Source organism: Protopterus annectens, chromosome 2.part0, assembly GCF_019279795.1.
Source record: "Protopterus annectens isolate FY-2018-M chromosome 2.part0, PAN1.0, whole genome shotgun sequence".
Classification (NCBI taxonomy): Eukaryota; Metazoa; Chordata; order Ceratodontiformes; family Protopteridae; genus Protopterus; species Protopterus annectens.
This window is the reverse complement of record NC_056728.1, coordinates 1,872,903,203-1,872,930,190: the sequence shown is the minus strand read 5'-3', so window position 1 is coordinate 1,872,930,190 and position 26,988 is coordinate 1,872,903,203. Positions and strand designations below refer to the sequence as shown.

At 34.0% G+C, this 26,988-nt stretch overlaps 1 protein-coding gene across 1 annotated transcript in view; it reads left to right on the top strand.

The window, feature by feature from the left end:
* LOC122792899 (immunoglobulin superfamily member 21-like) overlaps positions 1–26,988 on the top strand; it is a 3,072,813-nt gene that overhangs the window by 847,446 nt on the left and 2,198,379 nt on the right. The gene's annotated exons all lie outside the window — the stretch shown is intronic.

The window sequence follows — 26,988 nt, the reverse complement described above, 5'->3', positions numbered from 1 at the left end:
AACTACAATAAGCCAGTTAAGGTTGTTTCATGCTGTGTATGCTGAATTTTAATGATTTGTCCTACCAGTTTGTACTTTTGTAAAATCTAGCAGGTAATGATTACTAGAATAGTATCTACAATGTCTAGTGTGGATCCAGCATGTTTTCTTTCAGTAAATGATAAAATAGCAGAGTAGTCTGGGATCCTGTATTTTTGTACTGTCTCATAACATAAAAGGGGGTACAGAAACATATTATTATGCATTATTCAAGTCCATAAATACAGTTGGACCATACTAGCATACTTCCATGACTCTTTCAATATCTGTGACAGGACAAATAGTTATTCCAGTCTTTCATGGCAAACATAAAAATTCCATTGCCCTTTCAGGGAGAGAGAATTTAATTACAGATCTTAAACTAATATTGTTTAAGGAGGTAAGGACAAATTCACCTTTCTCTATAACCTTTTGTTAGTTTCTCAAGGGAAAGATTCATTCAGGTTGAATTGAAAGCAAAATTAAGAAAACACAGTTCTCTAATGGTCTTTGTTACCTTCCATGCTCCCATGCTTGTTTTAACTAACCTATTGAACTTCTATGGTCTGTATGAGATCATGAGAGCTAGTAAAAAAAAGCCTATTTAGATCGTAAAATATCTCAGGATTTCTCAGGATTTAACTTGCAATGTAAAGCAGAACAGATTGCAGTCATATACTCTCCAGATTTAAATAATAATAATAATAATATAAAGTTTAAGGTGCATTATTCAGCAATACTTATATTCTCTAAAGATAATAAGAACTCTTTAATGTATACCCAAGCTGAAACCTTGCAGCTCTTAAAACATCTTTTCATTCTGCACTATTGCTCCACTGACTTTTCATTAAAGACCTCTGTTACTTAAATAGCAGCATAGTACCAATAGCTGAAGTTGTCTCTGTATTAATATTTTTTTGGTCTATATGAAGCAATTTCAAAGAGTAATCTCCTTTGTTATATATAGTTTTCCATTATCTTATTTGTTTAAATGTTTTTGAGGATATATTTTATACTCTACATTCAGTTTTTTGCAAGTATTCCAGTGAATTGGTTGATTTAAGGCTAGAGTCTACAAACAACTTCAGACCTATCTCTATTCTTCTTAGTAATTAAAATATTTGAAATATTTATCTAGTAATTAAAGTATTTGAAACATTTGTCTACTTGCAACTCTCTGAATATATATGAATCCAAAGAGTTGCGTCTCAACACAAATGTGGATTTTGTTTGGGAGAAGCACCACAACTACTTCATATACCGATTACATCTTTCAAAACATGAACAAAAACAACTCAACATGTTCAGTTATCACTGACCTGACCTGCTGTACCATTTATACTTCTTAACCCTCTTAATGAAGCTGATATGAGTAGTAAAGTTTTCCTCTCTTTTAAGCTGTCTAAATACAACATAAAATTTAGATTTCAGGGAGCCTCTTCTACCTCATGCATTGCAACCCTTGTTAAAGATGTAATATAAAATGCAACTTTACACTAATACCATTATCCTTATTTATAAATGGACCACCAGTTAATAAATGTGCAGTTTGTTGAATGTTAAAATGTCTGACTGTGTTATGTCATTTAAACTTTTTATAAACTTTTCATGTTAATTGTGGTAAGGGTTAAATTTTTCTAAAGTTAAGTTTACAGTCTCTATTTTTTCTAAAGATTTTTTTTTATTTATTAAACTTAAGTAATATGATACAAGTAATACAACAATTGTCTGAAATTAATATAATTCTGTAAAATCAAAAACAGATGAAATATTTACAGTATGTACAAAATGCTTTGAAAATTTTTTTTTAAAAATTACAAAACATAAACGTTTTGAAAAAGGGACCATTTTTTTATAAATTGATGTCTGTCCTCAACGGATAGCATTATTTTATTCCATTTAGAAGTTACAGTTGAGGTTACTTCAATATTTTTTATTGTTTACATTTCTTCTTTCCTCTTGTTTTCTATAATATTCCAGTGTTGATGTTAAGTTACCAACATATTATTTTTAATTACTTGCAATTTTCTTTTCTTGTTTAGTAACAGATACTTTGATTTTTTGGTATTAAAGTGCAGTTACACGTATGACTGAAAGTGTTTACTAGTGGAATCTAATTCTTTTAGAGTTAATTGTATGTTTGAAAGAATTAATGATATATCATCAGTGCATAACATGATCTTAGAGTTAGTATTGTTTGAAGTTTTGATGCTTTTAATATTTAGATAGGCATGTACTGAAATTGTTAAAATGAGCTTCACTGTTTTGTCCCCTTAGTCACATTAATAAATTCAGATGTAAATGGCCTGAGATATGCATAAGCTTTATAATTTTTATATATGTTTAATAGAAGAGTTATGAGTAGTAAAGGAAAATGAAATAATTTTAGGGTATTAGATAAACAATTCTAGTTTAGGGAATCAAAAACATTTTCATTATTTAGATTGATGAAAGGGGGTTATTCGTTTTTACCTTTAATAATTTCTATAATGGGTAAAAATATTATAATATTATAATGCATTTGCCTCCAATATATAAAACCAGTTTGTTCCATATTGATTAACTGAGATAACAACTCTTTCAGTCTATCTGCAAAAATTTAGATAAAATTGTATAATTATTGTTTAGAAGTGAAAAAGCTTTTATGAAAAGCATGATTGAGGGGTTTTATTTTCTTTAAAAATGGTAGCGATTAAAGAACATTTCCAAGAGGGAGGAAATTATTTGTGTTTTTGAATATCTGTAAGAGTTTTATGAAATATGGGATAATATCTGGGGAAAATAGTTGATATATTTCTGACACTATTCCAGCAAAACCTGGAGCATTATTAACTTCAAGTTGTTTTATTTTATTTAACATGTCATTATAACTGATTTGTTTATAGTGGTTCTCTTTCATTTCTGGTGCTATTTTTAGGTTTGCCTGGTCAAAATGTATGTTTAAGTTAGTATCAGAATATTCTATTTCTTGATTTAAGGAGAGATAATATTACTTAAATGCTTCAAGAATATTTCCAGTACCAGTACATGTTTTACTATTTTTACATTCTTTTTTTTAAGAATCTTGTTGGTTTTGATAGTATTTTAACTGTTTTGGATAGGTTGCACATATGCTTTGGAGACATGTTAGAGATGTTGGTTTTAGTGTCTGCATTGTTAGATCTGTTTTGTGTTAGAGAATATCCATATTTATATAGTTTTCTATTTCTTCTACTGTATTATTTATCACTGTTTCAGAGGTTAGCTTTAGTCTAATGAAGTTCTAATTGGATATTTTCTAAATTTTTATTTATACCAAGTTAGAGACTTGCAAAAAATATGATTTTAATGAGTTCTACACCATGATTTTGTGCTTTTTTTTTTTTTTTGAAACTAGTCATGGCTTAAATTATTTTAGTTTAGTTATGTAATGGTAATTTTTTAAAGGTTATTTAAAAATTTTAAATATGAGCATTATGATCAGATAGAGGGCAGGAGACAATTTTAAATTTTAATATTTTTAAAATTCCATCTTGTAATATTAATATTCCATTAATTCTAGTTAGGGTAGCATTGTTAAAATAATGATGAGTAAAATTTAAAGATTCCTTGTCTCTCATATAAAATGTATCTTTTAGATTAAGAATCTCTATCAAGTTTTTAAAGACTTTAGCAGTAGAAATCTGTCTCAATTTTCCCCCATTTGTACAGTTTAAATAATTTTGTAGACAAGTGAAATTATTACCCAATGTTAAGTTGCCTTTAAGATTGATGACTATGATATCCAGAAGTGTTTTAGCTATATTTTCACCTATTCCAAATGTAACTAATAAACATTTGCTAGGGTCCATATTCTATTGTTAAAATTCATTACTATGACAGACAATAGACCTTCTTGATGTTAGTATTTTTAAGTGATATGTGGTATCAATACACTGTTTTTCCACACTATCATAACTCCTCTTCTTTTAGTTTTTCAAGCAGATAGAGCCAAGATGAAATATTTATTCCATTCCAAATATCTGAATTGTAATACATGTGTTTCTTGTTGAAATATAAATCAGGGATTATTTGTGTTTAGATATTCAAGTAAATTTGACATTTTGCTTGGATAATTTATTTCATTGATAGTTAATGATAATAAGGATGACACATTCTTTAGTTCTTATTAACATTTTGTGAACTGTCATCCCTTTCATCAAAAAAAGAGGGATTATTAAAGGTCATATGGTCTGCTTGTGGAAATTGGTCAAAGATGAGAATATTTATGTTAAACAGTTGTACAATTTGTGGTGTATGTTAAAGAACATGGGTTATCCTGAGTATTTACTGAACATGGTTAAAGAAGAAGGAGTGACTGGTAGAATTACTGTATTTCACCACTTTTTCATGTTAATAACTAAGCTAATACATCAGTAGTAAGTCAATCTGGGGAACAGAGCCACTCTGCTGGTGCTAAATCCCTATTCTTGGTAGTGCCTTATAATAAGGAAGTTTTAAAGTATATTGAGTCATTAAGAGTTTATGGAATTTAGTTTTTACAGCTTATTTGAGGGGAAAATTTGGTGGACAACTTGTAGTAATTTTTAGTAAAGGAATGTGCATACAGAATTTGATTGAAGATCAAAAAAAGAGGACTAAGTTTATTGCATGTTTTAATTGAATTATCCTTTATGGTACAGACAAACATACATACAAATATTTCAAGCATGGGAATTAATGCCCTTCTAGCTTGCCAATATATCAAAACAGTTGTTCCCATAATAAGTATCCTGGCTGTTCTTAAAAATATTTAAACTAGTACTGGTGCTCTAAGTAGTTGCAGTCCCTGGTGTTGTGAGCTTCCATTGTCTGTACATCATGACTACATAGTGGGTCTGGCCTGTTCCCCTCCCCATGCTTGAGCACACGAACACTCCAAAAATATAGACTTAAGAGAACTATTGGATTACTAGTTGATCACCTCCTCAGCCTGCCTGCTTCTATCCAGATGCTTACAACAGCTATTTTCAACTAAACTCCACTGAATTTTGAATTGTAATCCTTTCAGTAGCACTAGCTACTGATTTGTTAAGCAAACATGTACTTGTAGTACCTTTTGTTGAGCTCTGCATCAGTACTGACAGGTGCCCATGACTTCCAAGTTATTCTTACTTTTTGCTGTCATCCCCTGCCATAGTGTTTAAACTGCATATACGCTTATTTTAATGCCCCCTCCCTATATTGTTAGTTACACACATCCTTCCTTGTTAAAAGTCTATCTAGTAGAGCATCTCTCTAGTCTAAATTCTCCTAATTTCTGCCTGTTTATTTTGACTATAGGACTCACTCATACTTTACTTAACTATCCTCCTGTTCCAACTCAGCTACTACATCGCATATGAAATACCTCTAATTATAACTTATGTTAAGCTCTTTGAATGCTTCTATTGGTTACTTACCCCATAGGGTTCCACTGATTGTTTTCGCCACATTTCAGCTTACATTGGCTCTTCCCAATCCATTTGCCCTTTGGGCTCACTCCTGATCCCCTACCTTGCTGCCAATTCCCACCTTCCCTCATTAATTCTACATTTATTATTCACTAACTCCTCCAACTCCATCTTTCATCGCATCATTCACTACCTCTCCCACACACTCACAAACCTAACTTAAAGTGATTAACTCCATAAGTACAATCTCTATCACCAACACATTTCCTTATCTTAATACTACCTATTGCACTCCTTAACACTCTTACTTACCTTATACAACTCCTTTATGCCTTTTACACCCTACCACTACACTATACCTCTAACTGCCAACATATGACATCCTCCTCCTTTTCCTCCATAACGAATGAACTCTACCCATCAAACATAACACTCTTATATAAACACAAAGTACTACATATAATACCCTCTTCTAACTTACCATACCCTCCACTCCCTAACAAATACTCTACCTATCTCCTCTCAACCCCCCCTCTACATTAGACTTTATCACCCTTATACTAGATCATATCTCGCTCTATCTTTCTGGCAACATTCATCCCAATCCTGGGCCCACCAACCCCCAACCCATCTCCTCTCCCCCTCCATCATCTCCTCGTACCCCAAAGAGCATTTGCATTAACAGAATTAATGCCCAAAGTCTCCATAATAACATTTCTAACCTACAAGCCTGGCTTACCCACAACCAGCCAGACATAGTTGCCATATCAGAAACTTGGCTGAAACCACATATAAAAGATAATGAAATCCTGCCACCTGGCCACCATATGATTCGTTATGATAAGCCCAACAAAAAGGGAGGTGGTATAGCCATAATCTACTCTTCCACCTACTCAGTTACACCTTACAATAGTCCTACTCCAAAATTTGCCAACTCTGAATAAACTCTTAAAATTTAACAAACACAAGTCCATATGCATAGCTGCTCTTTACATCCCTTCAGATAAAACCATCCCAATATTAGAAGAATTCTCTCTAGGTTCTCCTCTAACATTTAAAAGGAAACCTTCTTCCTAGGTGACATAAACATTAACTGGGCCACCATAAACTCTCAAATCCCCTACCCAAACAATCAACCTCTTTAACTTCACCCAAGTAACAAACTTCCCCACCAGGCCAAACAAAGATGGAACATCCGGCTCCATCATTGACTGGATCTTAGTTTCTCATCCAAATTTAATCTCAAATTCAGGAATCCTTCCTGGCCCCCTCAGTGAACATCTACCAGCCTTTGCTGACCGGTACCCCTTCATAAACAACATCACTACATTCAAACCAGAAACCTGTTCAACTTCAACCCACAAACCTTTTCTGACTGCCTAAAACTAACTGACCGGGCACCTTTAAGAACTCTGCCCCTTGACAATACCATCAACTATTCTGTACTTACTCAATAACCTTGTTCCTCTCAGGACCAAAAGAGTTAAAGCTATAACTTCTCCCTGGCTATCTAAGGAAACTAAACAGATCATGCTCCTAAAAGACAAAAGGTGGAAGCAATACCAAAGAAATAAACAGCCTAATACCCTACTAGAATTTAAACAACTCTGCCAACTCCATAAAAATCTAGTAACCAGAGACTGTAAGACATACTACTCTAAACTTCAGTCTGAACATACTATCTCCTCCCTCCTTCACCCCAGCAGTAAAGACAACCTATACCCAAACCCTAACTGCTCTGATCAAGAAACAGTCTCTCTATTTAACAACTACTTTGTGGAATGTATAGCCAAACTTACTGCCAGTTTCCCCATCTCCCCTCCAATATCTCCCCCCCTCCCCATACCTTCTTCTCTGATCTCAAAATACATACTCCTTCCTTAAGCCTCAGTCCTATGCCCACACACATAATATAAAAATCTCCTCCATCAATTGAAACCATGCTCCAATGCTCCAGAAAATTTACCTGCATCCTTCCTCAAACTGTCTGCTAACAGCATATCCTTCCCTATCTTCATCATAATAGATACGTCCATCCAAGAATCTGATTTTCCCTCACTTTGGAGATGAGCATTCATCATCTCAATCCATAAAGGTGGTAAAAACACTAACATCTCTAATTTCCATCCTATTGCCATACTTTCCCCACTTGCAAATGTCCTGGAAAAATGTATTCACTCACAACTGATGCCTTATCTAACACAACACAACCTCCTAACCCCCACACAACATGGATTCCGTCTTGGCCACAGTACCATCACTGCACTCCTCTCCTTCCTCGAGTCCATTAACCATGCTTGTGACTCTGGCAAAATCATATCAACCCTGTTCCTAGACCTTTCCAAAGCCTTAGACACCATCTCTCACCCTATACCCCTATCGCAACTCTCATCCCAAAATCTCGCCCCTTCAAACATTGTTTGGTTCACCAGCAACCTCTCCAAAAGACAATAAGCTGTTAAATGGAAACATTCCATCTCTTTCTTTCTATACACCCCTACTAGGGTACTCCAAGGTTCTGTCCTTAGCCCCTTACTTTTCAATATATTCATCAACAACTTTCACCACTCCATCTCCAATTCTACACTAATCCAGTATGCAGATGATTCAACAATCATCTTCTCAGCTGGCACCCCTTCTGATCTTCTGGAGATAACCCAGTCAGCTTTCTCAAATACTGAAACCCGGATGCAAAACAAACACCTAGCCCTTAATGCCAATAAAACCAAATTAATGATTTTCCCCATCCAACACTCCCCCATTGATAAAAATACCTTCAAGATCATAAGCCAGAATAAGACACCCATTAAAATTGTCCCTTACACCAAACTGTTTGGTGGCATTATTGAAGAACATCTAAAATTGGATATCTACACCCAAACTAACATCCAAAAAACCCACAAAAATTAGGAATCCTATATAGGCATAACTGTTATTTCACCCCCTCCACCAGAAAGACCCTTGCCTCCACATACCTTCTCCCCTCCCTAATGTATGGCAGCCCTCTTTTCTCAAATCTTCAGCTCAGCCTTCAAACTAAATTAGAAGCCTAGTACAATAAAATCTGCAAATTCGCCACTGATTCTAGGAACTCATCTCATCACTGCTCAATGCAATGGCTCAAGCTTCCCAACTATCTGAATCTCCTTAAACTCACCACTGCCCATAAGCTTATATTTAACCCATCCTCCCGTCCCTCTCTCTCAACCTCCTTAACCCCCTACATTCCTAATTGCTCACGTAGGTCAAAAAAGCTGAATCTGCTCAAAATCTGCAAACCTTTATGGCCACCTGGAGACTCTCTGCTATCCTGCTCCTTAGCTAAACTATGGAACACTCGTCCTCCCTCCCTTAGAAATACTCATAACCACTCTAACTTTAAATCCCTCCTCCATTCCTATCTATCTTCAAAGTGGGAATGCCCTTGCTCCTTCCCCACACAGAACCCTCCTCCATCAAAACCCACCTTCTAACTCTGTGAATCATCTCTGCACTCACATAATTTGCCCTACTACTCCTTCTTAACCTCCAGATTTTAATAATTTATTTCCAACAATTTCTCATCCTCAATTATAATCCACTGTTAATGACTCTTAGACTGTACAGTTGCTAGATTTTATCATTATTGTAGTATGTCAATTTTTTTTACTGTAGATTGCTGCATAAAGCTGTATGACGTCTTTGCTTTGTATGTGTATATGCTAATATGTCTGTCATTGTTACTGGAGCTTTTCTCCCCAGGCCTCCACTGAAAACTGGCTTTTTTAGGCCCAGTGGACTTCCCCAATCATCAAATTGAAATAAATAAATAGTACTTGTTTTAATGTAATTTGGTAGTCTGTTCCATGCATCAGCTACTCTGTCAGACAATTAGTAGACTTCTCATTCCTATAGAAGCTTCTACATAGGTTGCCTGATGACTCTCTAGTACTTTTTGATAACACCAAATATTCCCAGAGGCAGTTGTCTCTACATGCCCTATATACCTGAATAAGATCTCCTCTTAGAAATCTGTAAGAGGAACTATACAAGTTCAGATAGTTTAGTCTTTCATAATAACTTAAATTTTCACATCCATGCATGCCCTTGGTATATTTCCATTATATTCTTTCTGGTTTAATCATCCTTGTATTCTTATAGGGTTTCCATACTGTTATTCTATACTCAGGTTTGAGTCTAATGTAACTAACAAACAATTACTTCACCATTTTTGATTTCCTAGACTTTATAAATCTTTTTACACAACCTATAGTTCTGTAACTATCATTAACCAATTGGTTGACATGATTAGAAAAACTCATAGCTGGATCTGTCCATATAACCAAGTCCTTAAATGAGTCTACAGTTTGTGGTAGTTACAAATGTTGTAGATTTATCCATAAAAGTCTCTATATTGTGGTGGAAGGGTTTTAAAGAAACCTGGGATGTCTGGTCATGTATAATTATGATACCACTCATGTGGTGCATATAATTATGTGAACATCCTGCCCAGCATTTTATTTTTGAAAAAAACAAAGAATTAGGGATAAAATGATGGAACACAATTATGACATTCAATAAATAATTCTACAAATGCAATGCATTATATAGGCATCAAATTTGTTATAATAATTTTAAAAGATTACATCTATTTATCTATTTATTTAATTTGTTGATGGGGAAAGTCCACTGGGTCAAAAAACTATTTTTAGTGGCGGCTCGGGGAGAAAAACTCAATTTACAAATCCAAGAAGTATTGTTAAGATAATATTATATTTACAGAAGTAACCAAAAGTTTTTATACAATTTTCTAAAGATTAGAAATGCATAGAGTATAAAGTTTTATACAGTTCTACAGCATACATAATTTTCTAAAGATTAGTAAAACACAGAATGCAAAGATTTATATAATCTAATTAGTGTTGGTTTTATACATGGACTATATTTAGTGACACTCAAAATACAGAGAAAAGGACAGTAGGTACATTTTTATTTAAAAAAAATGATGCATGTCAACACATGGTAAATTTTGGCCTGATTATGAGATTACAAGAGAAAAAATGCCAAAGAAATGTAAAATGAGATCAGATTTACAGGAAAATATTTTCTACAAATTGATAGGAATCATACTACTTTGATGTGTTAGACATAGTTTAAAGTGTTCTATATTATTCTGTACAGAGACAGATTGGTTTGTTGAGGAAGTGATTTTTAAAGTGAGTTTGAATTTTTTTAAATAATCCAATTGTGTGATTTGGGGGTAAGGCATTCCATAGTTTAGATAAGGAGCATGAGTACAGGCTTTGTCCAGCCCTTGTATTAGATTTGGAAACATTTAGGAGTTATTTCTTAGTGGACTGAAGATTTCTGGTGGGGGTGTAGAATTGTAGGATACAATAGAGAGAAGGGCAATTATTTGGGGTGTATATTAGTTTATGAGCTAGAGGTAGTTGCGATTAATGAAAGAAGTGGGGAATTCAAGCCATTTCAATTCCTTAATGGCTTAATAGTAGTGAGCCTGGTATTATAGTCCAGTGGCAAAATGTTGCTATTTTATAATAGCATGATTGCAGTTTGTTGTTTAGGGATGTGTGCAGGTTAGTAAAATGGGGAAACCATAGAGGAAGGATAGGAGTAGGAGGGTATTTTCCATTTTTATTTTTGTGGGTTTATCCATGTGTGACTTTTGTCTGTAGCATATGTCTAGCTAAAAGTGTGTTTTTTATTGTGTTTAGAATATGTTGTTCAAAGGATAGTTTCTCATCAATAGTAATGCCTATTAATTTTGCTGACTTCACTACTTTAGTTTCTGTCCTGTTATGTGAGTACTGTAAATCGAACGGAAACCAATAAAACAAGAATCAGATAAAGACTTAAATATTTCATTTAGCGCTTTCGGTAAAACTGTGCTTCACCTTCCTCAGATAGTTAACAATACAATCATACCACAATAAATAGTCTCATTTACTAATTAACAAAAAAATGATAATCTAATCAATACCCTATTAACAATAAAAAGACCAACAGACAAATAAACTATATTAAAAAATATAGTAATAAATGCATTGAATTTAACAATGTTAACCAATAAACGCCATACAATTTTCAACATTTTTAAGAAAAAATAAAAACTTAAAACAAACTTTTGTTTTTTAACAAGTGAATTACTAACCACAAAGAGTCAATAGTAGCTAAACTGTTGCTTTAACTTAACAAACTTTACTTAGTTCAAAGAAGTTATTTTTATTATCTTCTTAGAGCTAACAGTTTGAGTATACATTTAATCAATATTTGTTAGTTTAAACCTGGGAACACATGAGCAATAGTCCTAAGCTGCCACATTAATTCATCTATTTCTAAAAGCAACTGCCATGGGCCACTTCTTATATGCGGTGGTCTACTATGTAAAATGGTGAATCTAAAACTGAGTAGGATGTTCACTTATGTGCCTTGCAAGGGCATTATTGAGATCTTTTTTTGAAATTGCATAGTTATGTTCGTATATGCGCTGATTTAATTTCCTTTCTGTCTTGCCTATATAAAAGGCAGGACAGCAGTCGCATAAAGCGCTATACACTATGCCCTTAGATTCACAGTTAAACTTACCTCTAATAGTGTAAACAATATTATTGATTATCACCTCTTTTTTTAGGAGAATGTTTTTACAGTGTGAACATGCTCTGCACTTAGTCATGCCTTGAAGGCCTAAAAACTGTGGTTTCTTCTTTTTTTTCAAACATGAGCTTAAGTGTGGAATTTTTTCTATAAGTAATTTTTGGGGCTAGTCCCAATTTATTTGATAGTGTAAAATCCTCTAGAATAATTCCCCAAGTCTTATTCAATAGGTTTCTAATAAACCCATAATCAGTAGAAAAGGTACTCAAAAAACTGGTTTGATAAATTTCCTTTTTAGTATTAGAACATTCATCTGTTTGTTGTTCTAAGTCAATTATAAGTGTCTCCTTATAGTGACTATTTACTTAATAAAGATCTAAAGTGCCCATCCTGTCTTTTACCTGTTACTTCATCTCTAATATTTGTGATTAAAGTAACCGGGTAGCCCCTAGTCACAAACATGCTTTCTAGATTCTGGCATTCTTTTACAAAGTCAGCATCTTCTGTGACCATCCTGGCCGCCCTCACCATTTGTCCTTTGACTACCGCTTTCTTATGATGAAAAGGATGGCAGCTGTCAAAGTGCAAAAATGTATTCGAGTAGGTTGGTTTCCTATAAATCCTATTCTTGTAACTAGAGTTTGTGTCGTCTTTGTACAAACTAATGTCCAAAAAGTTGATATTAAAACTTTCCACTTGGTAAGTAAAATCAAGGAAGCTAGTTAACTCTGTTATGTCTGTTATAAAGGGTAATACTTCCTCCTTTTTTCCTCTCCACAGTAGGAACATGTCATCCTGGTATCTAGTATACCAGGTGACATGTTCCTTAATTTTGGGTGTGGGAATAGCTTTTCTTTTTCCCAATGGGCCATGATTATATTAGTAAAGCTACCCCCACATGGGGAGTCCATGGCAACCCCAGATGTCTGTAAGAACAGGTCCCCTTCGAATGTCAAAAAATTGTTGGCCAGAACTATGTCAATTAGTGTCTCAATAAGATAGATTTTATTATCTGAAATCTTTCTAAAGGCCAAAAATTCCCTAGTCCATTCTAAACCTACATCATGGGGAATTACTGTGTAAAGATCTCTGACATCAATCGTCACAAAATAAATATCTTTCTGATATTCTAAGGTGTTTATAGTACGTAAAAATGCCCAAGAATCTTTTCATACTTGTGACTCTTTCTCAATCAAAGGTTTCAGTAAATTGTCCACATGCTTCGCACAAGCGTATGTTATTGACCCACGTCCATCCACTATGGGTCTAAAAGGAGGGTTAATGATAGACATGTAATTTCTGAATACCATAAAAAGCTGGTACTTTTGGAGCTGGCATGGACAAGTAGTGGTATAAGTCCACGTCAATATAGGATTCCAAATACAAGTCTTCCAATGTAGTTCTAACCCTTTTATAAGCAGTATTTAATTCATTTACTGATACTTTCCTATAAACCTTAGACTCTAAATGTTCCCTCATGTGGCTAACATAGTCAAAATGGTTCATCAGAACAAGACCCCCACCCTTATCAGGCTTCATTGCTCTTATATTGCAATTGTTAAGTAATGTTATCAAGTCTTGTTCCGATGGTGTAATATTATTTTTATAATTAGCCTGTCTATATTTGTTTTTGTTCAAGTCCCTAAGGTCTATTTCACACATTTTTTCGAATAGTGCAAGGCTAGGATATAAGGGAGGGTAACATACACTAGACACTCTTTCGGAGGTATTTAACATTGATTTGTTACCAAAAAAGTGCTCAAGTTCAACTTGCGGACATACAGTTTTAGGTCTATAAGTGTTTTAACGAGGTCCATCTTTTTGGCAGGTACAAAGGTTAGACCTTTAGAAAAAAAGTTATCCCATTCTTTGGTAATGTTCAGTTCAGTAAAGTTATATATGTTAAAATCCCCACTATCATTTTTGTGAATCGAAGGGCGTTGTACCTTTGGGTCTACCTTGTCTACCTCTTCCTCTGCCTCCTCCTGTTCCTCTGTTGGGATGACTTTCTGTTCCCTTGGTGGTTGTTTCTCCATGTTTTCTGGTTGTCCCGAAAATCCTGTACAACCTCCTCATCATCATCTATATTATCATCATTGATTACTTGCTCTTGGTTATTACCATTTATGTTATTATTTCTATTATTCAGCCTTTCACTACACCTTGGTTGTTGAGCTAATTGGGGTTCACTTCCACTGTTCCCAGGAGCTACCCCTGTTGGCCTAGGAGGAGGGTTAGCCATACCAGGGTTGTAAACAGGTGGTCTTGGGTATGCCTTTCTGTTGGCATAATCATTGATGTCACGAGTTATTTTTTGCTTTTTAATAGTTAATAACTTCACCATTGTGGCCTCAATACTTATATAAATACGAGAATAGTCGTATTTAAAAGATAAGAAGTCACCATGGTTAAGGATCTGATGTTCCAAAAGTTCCAGTTCAGATCTTAGATTATCAACTTCCATGCTGTAAAATTTAATCAAAGCTTCCAAAAACTTGAAGCCTTGTTTATCGAATAATGAAAGAAGTTCATTATGAAAAATAGAGTTTTCAATCAAGCCCATCGTGTACCGCCACTGACGGAGACCTTTGGGCACAATTCTCTTTTCTATACATTCGCGTAAATATGCTGTTTCCAACTGAAGCTTTCTACATCTGTAGAGCTTATAGTCAAAGTCATTAATCATAGTTGATAAAGAACTCACCATAGGTTCACCTTCTCGACCCGTTTCTCCACTACCAGCAGAAAAGAAGTTGTTGTTCCCTAGAAAGGAAACCATAGTTGGAAAACGACAATCCGCTGTGGTTCCTGGACGGTTAGTCATCCTGTTGTTAACGGAATGTGCAGGTTCCCCAGTACTATTAGTCACGTTATTAACAATGTTTGTAACTGCTGACCTGTTGCCAGGAAAATTGGCTGTGGAGGATGTAAACTCCACTCATGCTACATTCTGCCTGTCAGAATTTGTGTTGGTTGAGTGGCGTACAGGTAGCCTTCCAAGTTCTGTGTCAGCATTAGAATTGTTTTCCAACCTAGAGTCCAATACAGGTTGGTCATGATGTTGCAAATCAATATTAGAAGCAAGCAATGCTTTGACTCTTTGTGTTAGGGCTTCAACCTGCCCTAAAAGAAGCTGAACAAGAGTGGTTAGATCTCCAGGCTCATCGCTCTTGTTGGATGTATTCAAATCTTGAGAAAACAATACTTGAGACGCCGCTCCCATTTCATTTTCCACCACAATGCAAGCAAAAAAACGAACAAGACAACAAAAAAACTTTTAAAACTATAAAGCGAACGGAAACCAATAAAAACAAGAAACGGATAAAGACTTAAATATTTTACTTAGCGCTTTCGGTAAAACTGTGCTTCACCTTCCTCAGATAATTAACAATACAATCATACCACCATAGATAGTCTCATTTACTAATTAACAAAAAAATGATAATCTAATTAATACCCTATTAACAATAAAAGGACCAACAGACAAATAAACTATATTAAAAAATATAGTAATAAATGCATCAGAAAGAAAGATATTTATTTTGTGACGATTGATGTCAGAGATCTTTACACAGTAATTCCCCATGATGTAGGTTTAGAATGGACTAGGGAATTTTTGGCCTTTAGAAAGATTTCAGATAATACCATCTATCTTATTGAGACACTAATTGACATAGTGCTTGCCAACAATTTTTTGACATTCGAAGGGGACCTGTTCTTACAGACATCTGGGGTTGCCATAGGCTTCCCATGTGGGGGTAGCTTTGCTAATATAATCATGGCCCATTGGGAAAAAGAAAAGCTATTCCCACACCCAAAATTTAAGGAACATGTCACCTGGTATACTAGATACCAGGATGACATGTTCCTACTGTGGAGAGGTAAAAAGGAGGAAGTATTACCCTTTATAACAGACATAACAGAGTTAACTAGCTTCCTTGATTTTACTTACCAAGTGGAAAGTTTTAATATCAACTTTTTGGACATTAGTTTGTACAAAGACGACACAAACTCTAGTTACAAGAGTAGGATTTATAGGAAACCAACCTACTCGAATACATTTTTGCACTTTGACAGTTGCCATCCTTTTCATCATAAGAAACCGGTAGTCAAAGGACAAATGGTGAGGGCGGCCAGGATGGTCACTGAAGATGCTGACTTTGTAAAAGAATGCCAGAATCTAGAAAGCATGTTTGTAACTAGAGGTTACCCGGTTACTTTAATCACAAATATTAGAGATGAAGTAATGGGTAAAAGACAGGATGGGCACTTTAGACCTTTATTAAGTAGTCACTATAAGGAGACACTTATAATTGACTTAGAACAACAAACAGACAAATGTTCTAATACTAAAAAGGAAATTTATCAAACCAGTTTTTTGAGTACTTTTTCTACTGATTATGGGTTTATTAGAAACCTATTGAATAAGAATTGGGGAATTATTCTAGAGGATCTGACACTATCAAATAAATTGTGACTAGCCCCAAAAATTACTTATAGAAAAAATTCCACACTTAAGCTCATGCTTGAAAAATAGAAGAAACCACAGTTTTTAGGCCTTTAAGGCATGACTAAGTGTGGAGCATGTTCACAGTGTAAAAACATTCTCCTAAAAAAAGAGGTGATAATCAATAAAATTGTTTACACTATTAGAGGTAAGTTTAACTGAGAATCTAAGGGCATAGTGTATAGCGCTTTATGCGACTACTGTCCTGCCTTTTATATAGGCAAGACAGAAAGGAAATTAAAGCAGTGTATATGCGAACATAACTATGCAATTTCAAAAAAAGATCTCAATAATGCCCTTGCAAGGCACATAAGTGAACATCCTACTCACAGTTTTAGATTCATAGTTTTACATAGTAGACCACCGCATATAAGAAGTGGCCCATGGCAATTGCTTTTAGAAGTAGATGAATTAATGTGGCAGCTTAGGACTATTGCTCATGTGTTCCCAGGTTTAAACTAACAAATATTGATTAAATGTATACTCAAACTGTTAGCTCTAAGAAGATAATAAAAATAACTTCTTTGAACTAAGTAAAGTTTGTTAAGTTAAAGCAACAGTTTAGCCACTATTGACTCTTTGTGGTTAGTAATTCACTTGTTAAAAAACGAAAGTTTGTTTTAAGTTTTTATTTTTTCTTAAAAATGTTGAAAATTGTATGGCGTTTATTGGTTAATGTTGTTAAATTCAATGCATTTATTACTATATTTTTTAATATAGTTTATTTGTCTGTTGGTCCTTTTATTGTTAATATGGTATTAATTAGATTATCATTTTTTTGTTAATTAGTAAATGAGACTATTTATGGTGGTATGATTGTATTGTTAACCATCTGAGGGAGGTGAAGCACAGTTTTACCGAAAGCGCTAAGTAAAATATTTAAGTCTTTATCTGTTTCTTGTTTTTATTGGTTTCCGTTCGCTTTACAGTTTTAAAAGTTTTTTTGTTGTCTTGTTCGTTCTATTATGTGAGTAAATATTAAAGTCACGTGGAGGTGGTCTAGCTGAAAACAATAGTAGTTAGGATTTTTGGGATTTAGTAGAAGTTCTGCTTCATTTAGCCAAATTACTATGGTTGTAAATACCTTTTGTATTATGCTTTGGAGGTCAGAAAAGTTCCTGGAGGAGGATATGATAAAATCATCAGCATATCTGATAAGGGAACTTTTAAGAGAGAAAGAGTGAAGATCTTGGATTTTGGACCAAGATACTTGGATCTACCTACTCTCTTCTTCTCAATTATTCTTGTTCCTTTTCTTAACAAACTGACCTTGACCTTTCTAAATTTTTTTACTTACATCCTCTTAATTTCTTTGAGCAGACTAGTTATTAACTTTTATACTGATTATTACAACTCCTACTTTTTGTTTTCCTTCTTTATGTCAACCTGTTTACCAACATATTATCTAACTCAGCTACTATCTTTTTAAATGCTGTATTGCAACTACATTTGTATTGCAACTACATTTGCTTTGTATTAAGTATATTTGTATATTTAGCACTATTCTATGAACAAACAACCACTGTGATTACTCTGTTTTTTTCTCTTGAAATGTTTAACATACAAATTAATCTTTGTATAATGTGATTATATTTTTACTTCCTTGGAGCTTATCTCCCCGGGCCTCTACTGAAAATGGATATGTATCCAGTTAGACTAGCCCGGTCAACAAATGTAAAATAAATAAATAAAATAAATAAAGATCATTTATTGTTTTATTTTATTTTATTTTTATTTTACATTTGTTGACCGGGCTAGTCTAACTGGATACATGTCCATTTTCCATAGAGGCCCAAGGAGAAAAGCTCCATTACGTAAAATTCTAAAGGAAATACAGTAATATTTAATACAATACTATAAAGTAAAATACATAATCGTAGTTTTTACAAATGGACTCTTTTAAAGTCCTTTCAGCAGTGAAAAAGCTCCACTACCTAAAGATTCTAAAGGAAATAAAGTAATATTTTAATACATTACTAAAAAAGTCAATACATAAAGTTGTTACAAATGGATTCATTTAGAGCCCTTTCAGCAGTGAAACACAATGAAAAAAAATAGTTTGACAAATGACACAAAAATTAGTGGACATTCAGCAGACACTGTGTGCTTATCTACACAAGCTTGATATAAAAGAGAGATAGATAGTATTTGTTAGAATGAAGTTTAAAATAAGTATTAGGGAAGTAGGTCCTCTTAGTAGCTGAGACAGGTTAATCAGGGTTAGAGCAGGGGCAAAGCCAGTGTGTTCTAAGATATGGTTTCAGTTTGTGTTTAAAAAGCTTTGTTGAGGACAATGATAGAAGTTCACAGGGATGTTTGTTCCAGTTCTTTCCCACTGTATTAGAGAAAAGGGAGTCACCTGTTGAGTTGTTTGCTTTGGTAGTGTTAACAAGTAGTTTATTTGATGAGCGCAGTGTTTTGAGATTGTTGTAGGGGGTGATAAGGTTAGAGAGTATCGGGGTTTTAGAAGGTTGATACAGGATCTTATGAGCAATGCACAGTTGAAAAAATTGGAGTTTGTTTTGTAGCTCTAGCCAACCTAGCTGTTTTAGATTTCGATAGTGGTGGGTTCTAAAAGGTAAGCCAGTGGCAAATCTAGCAATGTTGTTGTAGGAAATTGCTAGTTTGTTAAGGTTGTTTTTTGTTAGATTAGTATAGATAGGTGAGGCATAAAGGAGTGTTGAGGTTAGGTGAGTTTGTGCAATAGTAGTTCGAGCTAAAGGAGTGAGGAAGGGTCTGATCCTAAAGAGGGATCCTAGTTTTCGATTCACTGTTTTTATTGCATTGTTGATGTGAGTATCACTGTTAAGATTGTTGTCTATTGTTATTCCTAGTAGTTTGGTAGTTTGATCCAGAGATATGAGAGTACCATTATTAGATACAACCGTGAAATCAATTGGAGTGGGCTTGCGGTTAGGGGTAAAAAGCAAGAGTTTTGTTTTATGGGGTTCAGGAGGGAGGCATCTTTGTAAAAACCAAGTTATGACTATACAGAGAATATTCTGGGTTAGGGTTTGTAACTAGGGTGTTGTAGTTGCAGTGCATATTAAGGTGGAGTCATCTGTGTATTGTATGCAGGTGGCTTGAAGAATTGTCAAGTGTTGGTCATTGATGAATATAGAGAATAGGAGAGGCCCTAGAATGGAGCCCTGTGGGACTCCTAGGGTAACAGGTAGGAGGGTAGATATGTTATTGTTTCAAAGCACTGCCTGCTGCCTATTATTTAGGTAAGATTGGAACCATTTTATTGCTTGGGTATCTAGTGAAAGAGATTTAAGCATGGTTATGAGACGTTGGTGGTTTACCATATCAAATGCTTTCGACAGATCGAGAAATAGTGCAGAGGAGAGAGTGTTATTGTTGCGGTTTTATTTAATGCAGTCTGTGAAGGATAAGAGGGCAGTGGTAGTACTATGAAATGGTCTAAAACCATGTTGACAGTTTGCAAGAAGGTTATTCTGGATTAGGTGTTTCTTTAGCTGTTTGTGAATACACTTTTCCATTATATTAGCCAATGGTGAAAGTAATGCTAGTTAGAAAATTCATTACAATTACCGCTATTGTAGAGGGGGATAATATGAGAGATTTTTCAGATGGATGGTATAGCTCCTTCACTAATGGTTCTATTTATACGTATAGGAATGTGATAGGCTATGGTTTTAGCTGCTTTCTGCAAATAATCAGCAGGTAACTGGTCAGCTGAGGGGGTGGAAGGTTTAAGCTTTTGGATGAGGGTGCAGATAAGGGATGTTGGGACTGGTTGCAATTGAAATGAATGTACAGAGTTAATTTTGGTGGTTGGGAGATTAGCGCTATTTAGAGATAGCTGGTTAGCAAGAGATTGGATTGCTTCTGTAAAGAAATAATTAAAGGCATTGGCAGTTTGTTTAGGGTTGTCAAGGTTAGTGCCTAGCGGGGCAGGAACAGCAGAGTGCCCAGGTGAAAAGCATGTTAATGCTAGCCCAGAAGTTTTGTGGTTTATTTATATTTGTTTTCTGTAGCTGGCAGTAGAAGTTCTTTTTATCTGAGAGAATAGCTCTTTATAGCTTTTTTTGTACTATTTCTGATTTGTCTAAATATCTGCTGGTCTGTAGGGTTTTTTTGAAGTTCTCCATTTAGCCCAATATTTGTTTCTCAATAGGATTTTTTGCCAAGTTTCTCTTGTAAGCAATGGGGCAGGTTTAGTCTTGTTCCTGTTCACTTTGGAAGAAATTGGGGTTAAAAGGTTTTTTAGATCGTATTGTCCTGTATGTGATTGGATTAGGAATATCAGTCTTTTGCCTGATAATATAAGTCAATTTGTGATCACTAAGGTCATTGGGCAGTGTTCCTACCTTATAGGTTTGTTGGTGGTTATTTATAAGAATCCAGTCTAATATGCTTTGTTTGTTGTTGGGTTTGTTTATACGGGTTGGGGAACTTATGGTTTGAGAAAAGTTATAAAGGTTAATGTGAATTGTAGGTTGTTCAGAACTACAACTCATCCAGTCTATATTGAAGTCACCTAGGACTATGGTTTCTTGTTGGAAGTTTGTAGAAAGCCAGCTAAGGATATCTTCCAGAATGTTGATATTATTACCAGGTGGTAGGTAGATACAGATGATGTTGATTGATTTATTAGCACTGAGTTGAAATTTAGAGATAATGATTTCTGAATTGTTATTTAGTGGAGATTTATATTCTAGAGAAGTAACCTGTAATCCTACTTTATAAAGAATAGCTACCCCCCTCCTTTACTGGTTTTACTGTCTAGTCTCAGGATGTCATATCATGGAGCAATGATTTTGTTGTCCTGTGTTGTGGGCTTTAGCCATGTTTCTGTTAGGCATAAAATATCAAATTAATGTATGTCCAGAAGTGTGTGGATGTAGGCAACTTTATTATTTATGCTTTGTACATTAAGATGGGCTATGATAAGAGAATTTGGGAGTTTGGTAAGGATATTTAAGATAGGGGTGCTGGGGCTTTGTGGTTGAGTGGTTACATTATATTCTGGGCCTGGGTTGGGATGAATATCACCATCTATAAAGTAATGGAGTTTGAACCTACAAAGTGGATTTGAGAGGCTGTAGTGTTGGTTAGTTTATTTCTTATTTTTACAGTGGTTGTATTTGATGTGGGCCATAAGATGATGCCTAGCTAGTAGGTAGTTAGGTAAGACTGTTATATTTATGTGTTGTGTGGAAATGGTGGGGATTAGTTTGGAGGTTTGCTTAGGAGAGTAATAGAAATGTGGGAAGTTGGGATGATCATAAGTGATTAGCAGGTAGGCTATGGTTAGGATAGATAGAACTGTAAGAAAGAGCATTAGTTTAACTTGAGCTGATTGATGTGATTTAGGCATATTGATGGAATGTTATGTTTAAAGTTTGAAGGAAGGGATTTTAATTAGACAGACTAGGGAGAGGTAAGTAGCTTAATACCAAATAATTAGGCAACATAAGTTTTGGTATTAGGTGTTGGTCAATGTTCAATGAATTTAGATAATTGGCTATTTGGATTGGGTATCTGGGGATGTGGGTGTGGTTACAGAAGTATAAGGTTAGGACCTCTTGGGGTTGGTGGGAATTAGGGGCAGGGTAGGGGAGCGGATTAAGCCTGCAGGGCGAACAGAGTGGGAAGACACAAGAGTAGGGCTAGGCTAGAGAAAAAGAAAACAATCAGTGAAAGGCTAATTCTTGTAGGAGAGTTAGTTTGATGGTCTGGATAGAGTCCAGGGAAGCAGTACTGGTGTCAATAAGAGACTTTGCTTTACTTTGGAGAAGGTGATGATAAATATGAGGGCTAAAATCTAAGGCAGTGGGATAGCCCCATGGAAGGTGGACTAGGTGTGGACACCACCCAGTGGCTAGAAAAGATATACTTGTAAAATTTTATTTTTATTAAAAGCTATATATTGGAAGATAGCTTAACTGGGATATTGGAAGACATATAATAACAGGCTTGAAAGTATTAAACAAATGGACAGAGAGATAGTGATGACAGAGGATAGTGAGGAGATATGGCTGAACACATTATGAACACATTTGTTATTTCAGGGTTGAGATTTCTCAAAAGGAGGTGACCTGAACACATTGTTGGAATTTAAAAAGCTTTCATAACAGTTGAAGCTTAATGCCTGTTAGCTTCCTGGTCTTAATGATTTTTTACCTATGAATTAAATATATATATATATATATATATATATATATATATATATATATATATATATGTATTTATATATATATATATATATATATATACATATATATACATGTATATATATACATACATACATATGCATATATATATATGTATATATATATATATATATATATATATATATGTAGATCTACTTCATAATATTGAAATTCCAACACACGGATGACTCAGATGTCGAGAGGAGAATCACAAATATTAAAATGACAAACCATATAAGTTTTCCCAGGGCAAGTAAACACTTGCCCAACACCACATTAAAAAACACCACACTATCTAAAACCTAGCCCTCCTCCCACACCCTTATGTCCCCTAACTGTATATACCAACTCTGGGATCACACTATAGTATGGAAAAGGGCATGATTCCCCACATTGGGCATATATATATATATATATATATATATATATATATATATATATATATATACATATATATATATATATATATATATATATATATATATATATATATATATATATATATATATATATATATATATATATATATACACCCATCTACTTTTCTTTGTCAAAATGTCAATATTTTGAAAAAGAAAAGTACAGGACCACTTATGCGAAAGTGCACTTAAATGAAAGTGCACTTTTGTGAATATCGGTTCAATGAACCGATAGAAAACAAAAAACAGTGTTTTGCAGGGGGCAAGCCCCCCCTGCACCCTCCACACCCCACTACTTAAATATACTAACTCCAAGAATGCACTACAGTGGGGAAACAGATAAATTGAGAGAGAGAAAAAGAGAAAACAATATATATATATATATATATATATAAATAAATATATATTTATATATATATATATATATATATATATATATATATGTGTGTGTGTATGTGTGTGTGTGTGTGTATATATCTAGATATAAATTAGAGAGAGATTATATATGTATATATATATATATATATATATATATATATATATATATATATATATATATATATACAGAATATATATATATCTATATATAATATATATATATATATATATATATATATATATATATATATATATATATAGATACATATTTATTGCTCATAGTGTATACATTTAGTAGAGTAAATGTGATTTATTTATATTTTCCACATTTTTTCATTATTTTTTTTGTACCAATAATTCAGTCATGTTAGATTTTCTTTTTTATTGTGCCTCAGTGATGAATTATTTAGAAAGTTGCTGCTGATTTGTGGATTTAAAATACAAATAGTATGTAAAGTGATGTTTTTACTCTGATGAAATCTCTTATTTATTCGGGTGAAAGTTCTCAGTCTATGTAATTCTGTTTGGAATACAGTGATTGTGAGCTTCTTGTTGTTATACCAACATAATGTGCTTTTGTTTGCTAGCCTGGTTATTATAAGAATTCTTGTGGGATGTCTTCACAGAACAGATTTTTTTCAATTGTGCAAGTGATGTGGCTACATGGTGATTTAAATATCTTGCTTCAGCAAATTGCAAAGTTTGCACCTCCAGCTTCTGGTAAGGTAGATGATACTAGCCAAGTGTTTGACTTCAACCCAATATCGAGATGTCTGTTTCCTATTTCCACAATGAGGAACTGATGGCTTGTATGAAGTTCTGAATGGCAGTCATCAGCAAGAAGTAGGTCTTGAGTAGTAGTATCTTTGACTACTGGTTGACTGCCCTTTAGTTTTGATTTAGTTCTTCCTGTGCTGCTCCGTGGGCTAGTTTAAAAGTGGAATTGGTTGCAGTTTTGTGATCCAGGATGTTAAACAGTTCTGTATCTTCTCCTTCTGTTTTTAAAACAAAGATTCTTATATTCTATCTCATTTCTCTTTTTTCTATGCTGTCTATTTTATTTTGTAGCAATATATTTTGTTATAACAAAAATTCTGTTTCAGATTCTTCTTTGACTCTTTTTTCTATATCATTTAAAGCAGTTTCTCTGTTAGTGATTTTAACTTGAAGTTGTTGAAAAATTTCCCCTTCATCACTCAAATTTCTTAATTCTTCTTCTATCTCACCTTCTTTTTTTCCCTCATGTATTATTTTATTTCCATTCCTATATCTTCCTCATTTGTATTTTTTTTTTGTGTCTCTTCAATGTTATCAACTAAAATAATCTCTCTTTCTTGATCTACTTTTGTTTCCTGTGTGTGATTCTCTTTAACATTATAGTCCATCCATGAATGATCTACTTTCTCAAACTTTATACATTTTTCCTCACTTTGTTTTTTGCTTCATGACCAAATTTCACCACACATAAAACATATTTTGTCAGAATTACTAATTAAAATAATCATTTTTACCACAAAGAAAACATCTTTGTGGTTGACCATGGTATTTAATCAATCTCGTATCCCCTCCATATTAATTATAGTAGGCAAATGTATTCTTTTGTCATTTTACATTTTCAATATAAAACCACACCCCCCCAGTCCATAAACCTCCATTGTCATAAATCTTTATACTGGTAATGATATCTCTGAACACAGTTTTTAAATAGTCTTTTAAATTGTCTCTGTCAACTTCAGTACAAAATTGTATCAATATTTTTTTTGTTTGCTTCTCTATTAAAAGCTTGCACAACATATAAGCTCATATGGTTTTCATTATTTCTTATTTCATATTGTTCTTAGAATTTTTCCATATACTCTGCCTCCTTGAAAAACTGTCACAAAAGTATATTTGTTAACACAAATACATCCTTGTACCTGTCTGGGTTCATACCCCAGTGGTGAAATGATGCTGTCCCATATTTCATACCTGTCCAGTTCCTTTTCTGTTTTGCTACTTATCCTTACTTAATATCTTCTCCTTAATTCTGTTTTCTTATCCTCTTTCACCTTCTCTTACTGTTTGTGAATACAATTTTTTTCTTACTTCCTTGAACTTCTTCTTCTTGTATTCTGTCTATTAATTCACCCAACAACACTGTTTTTTCACTTTCCAGTTCACTCTGCTCAATTAGTTCTTTCAGATAAACATCCTGCAAACCTTTTCCCCAACTGGAGGTCTGTAATGACTGTATAACCTGTTGCAAACAAATTTTGCTGAAATATCTCCTCTGAATCCATAATACCTATTTTGACTCCTTTCTTTTACTGTTTAATCAACTCTCCTTCACTTTTGTCCCTTCTCCATTCTCCTCACTCTGCTTAACCTTTGATTCATTATTTGCCATATTCAGCTGTTCAATTATCAGCTCCACTCACATCCAAAACCTGAAAAATACCTTCTTCCTCCTCCATGCTTGATTTTGGACTTCCTGCTTCTCTGAGACACTTTCGTGCCCAGACCAGAAGGCAGGAAGTGTAACAGTGAATTGTGTCCCTGTATGCAAAGTGTAGGGGGAAGTTCCCTAATGCCCTGGCTAAATTTCACCTAGTAGTATATGTACTTCCTCAGATCTCCATGAAAAGAGAATAGTAGGATGAATCAAGCCAACAAAAGACAAGACAAAATATGTTTTATCAATTATTGTATATGTGTGTATATATATATATACATATATATGTATATATATACATATATATATATATATATATATATATATATATATATATATATATGTATATATATATATATATATATATATATACACACACACACACACACACACACACACACACATAAAGATAGTGTGTAATTTATGTGTGCGTGTGTGTGTGTGTGTGTGTGTGTGTGTGTGTGTGTGTGTGTGTGTGTGTGTGTGTGTGTGTGTGTGTGTGTGTGTGTGTGTGTGTGTGTGTGTAGACAGACATGCACATACACGCAATATAAAAGGAATTAAAGGAATGTTTTTGTTCAACCCCCCCCCCAAAAAAAAAAAAACACATCTCTTTCAAGTTTTTTCCCCTTATTTTGACATTGTTTATTGATTTCACTGTTTTTTTATTCTATAATTTTGATCATTCTGAGGAAGTCCAGTGCACCACGATGAGAGTGCTCAATAAACGCATTTTTACATGGTCGGCTAGTTTCTGCGGTTCCTTTTTTATTGATTTATAAGTTTATCATTTGAGTTTTATTAATCTTGACAATTTTGTGTATCCATTCTTGGTTTTAAGATTTTATATTTCTAGAGACAACAGATGTTACTACTTTATACTTCATGAAATGTAGCACAGCTGTGCTTAATACAAGAAATATATCATTACACATTAGTCAAAATCAATCCCATTATAATAAAGAAAAGACAGAATTCATGGCAGTGCAAGAACTACTTTTTAGACTTTCTCTTCAGGAGTACCTATCACAAAAGAAAAACACTCCTTTCT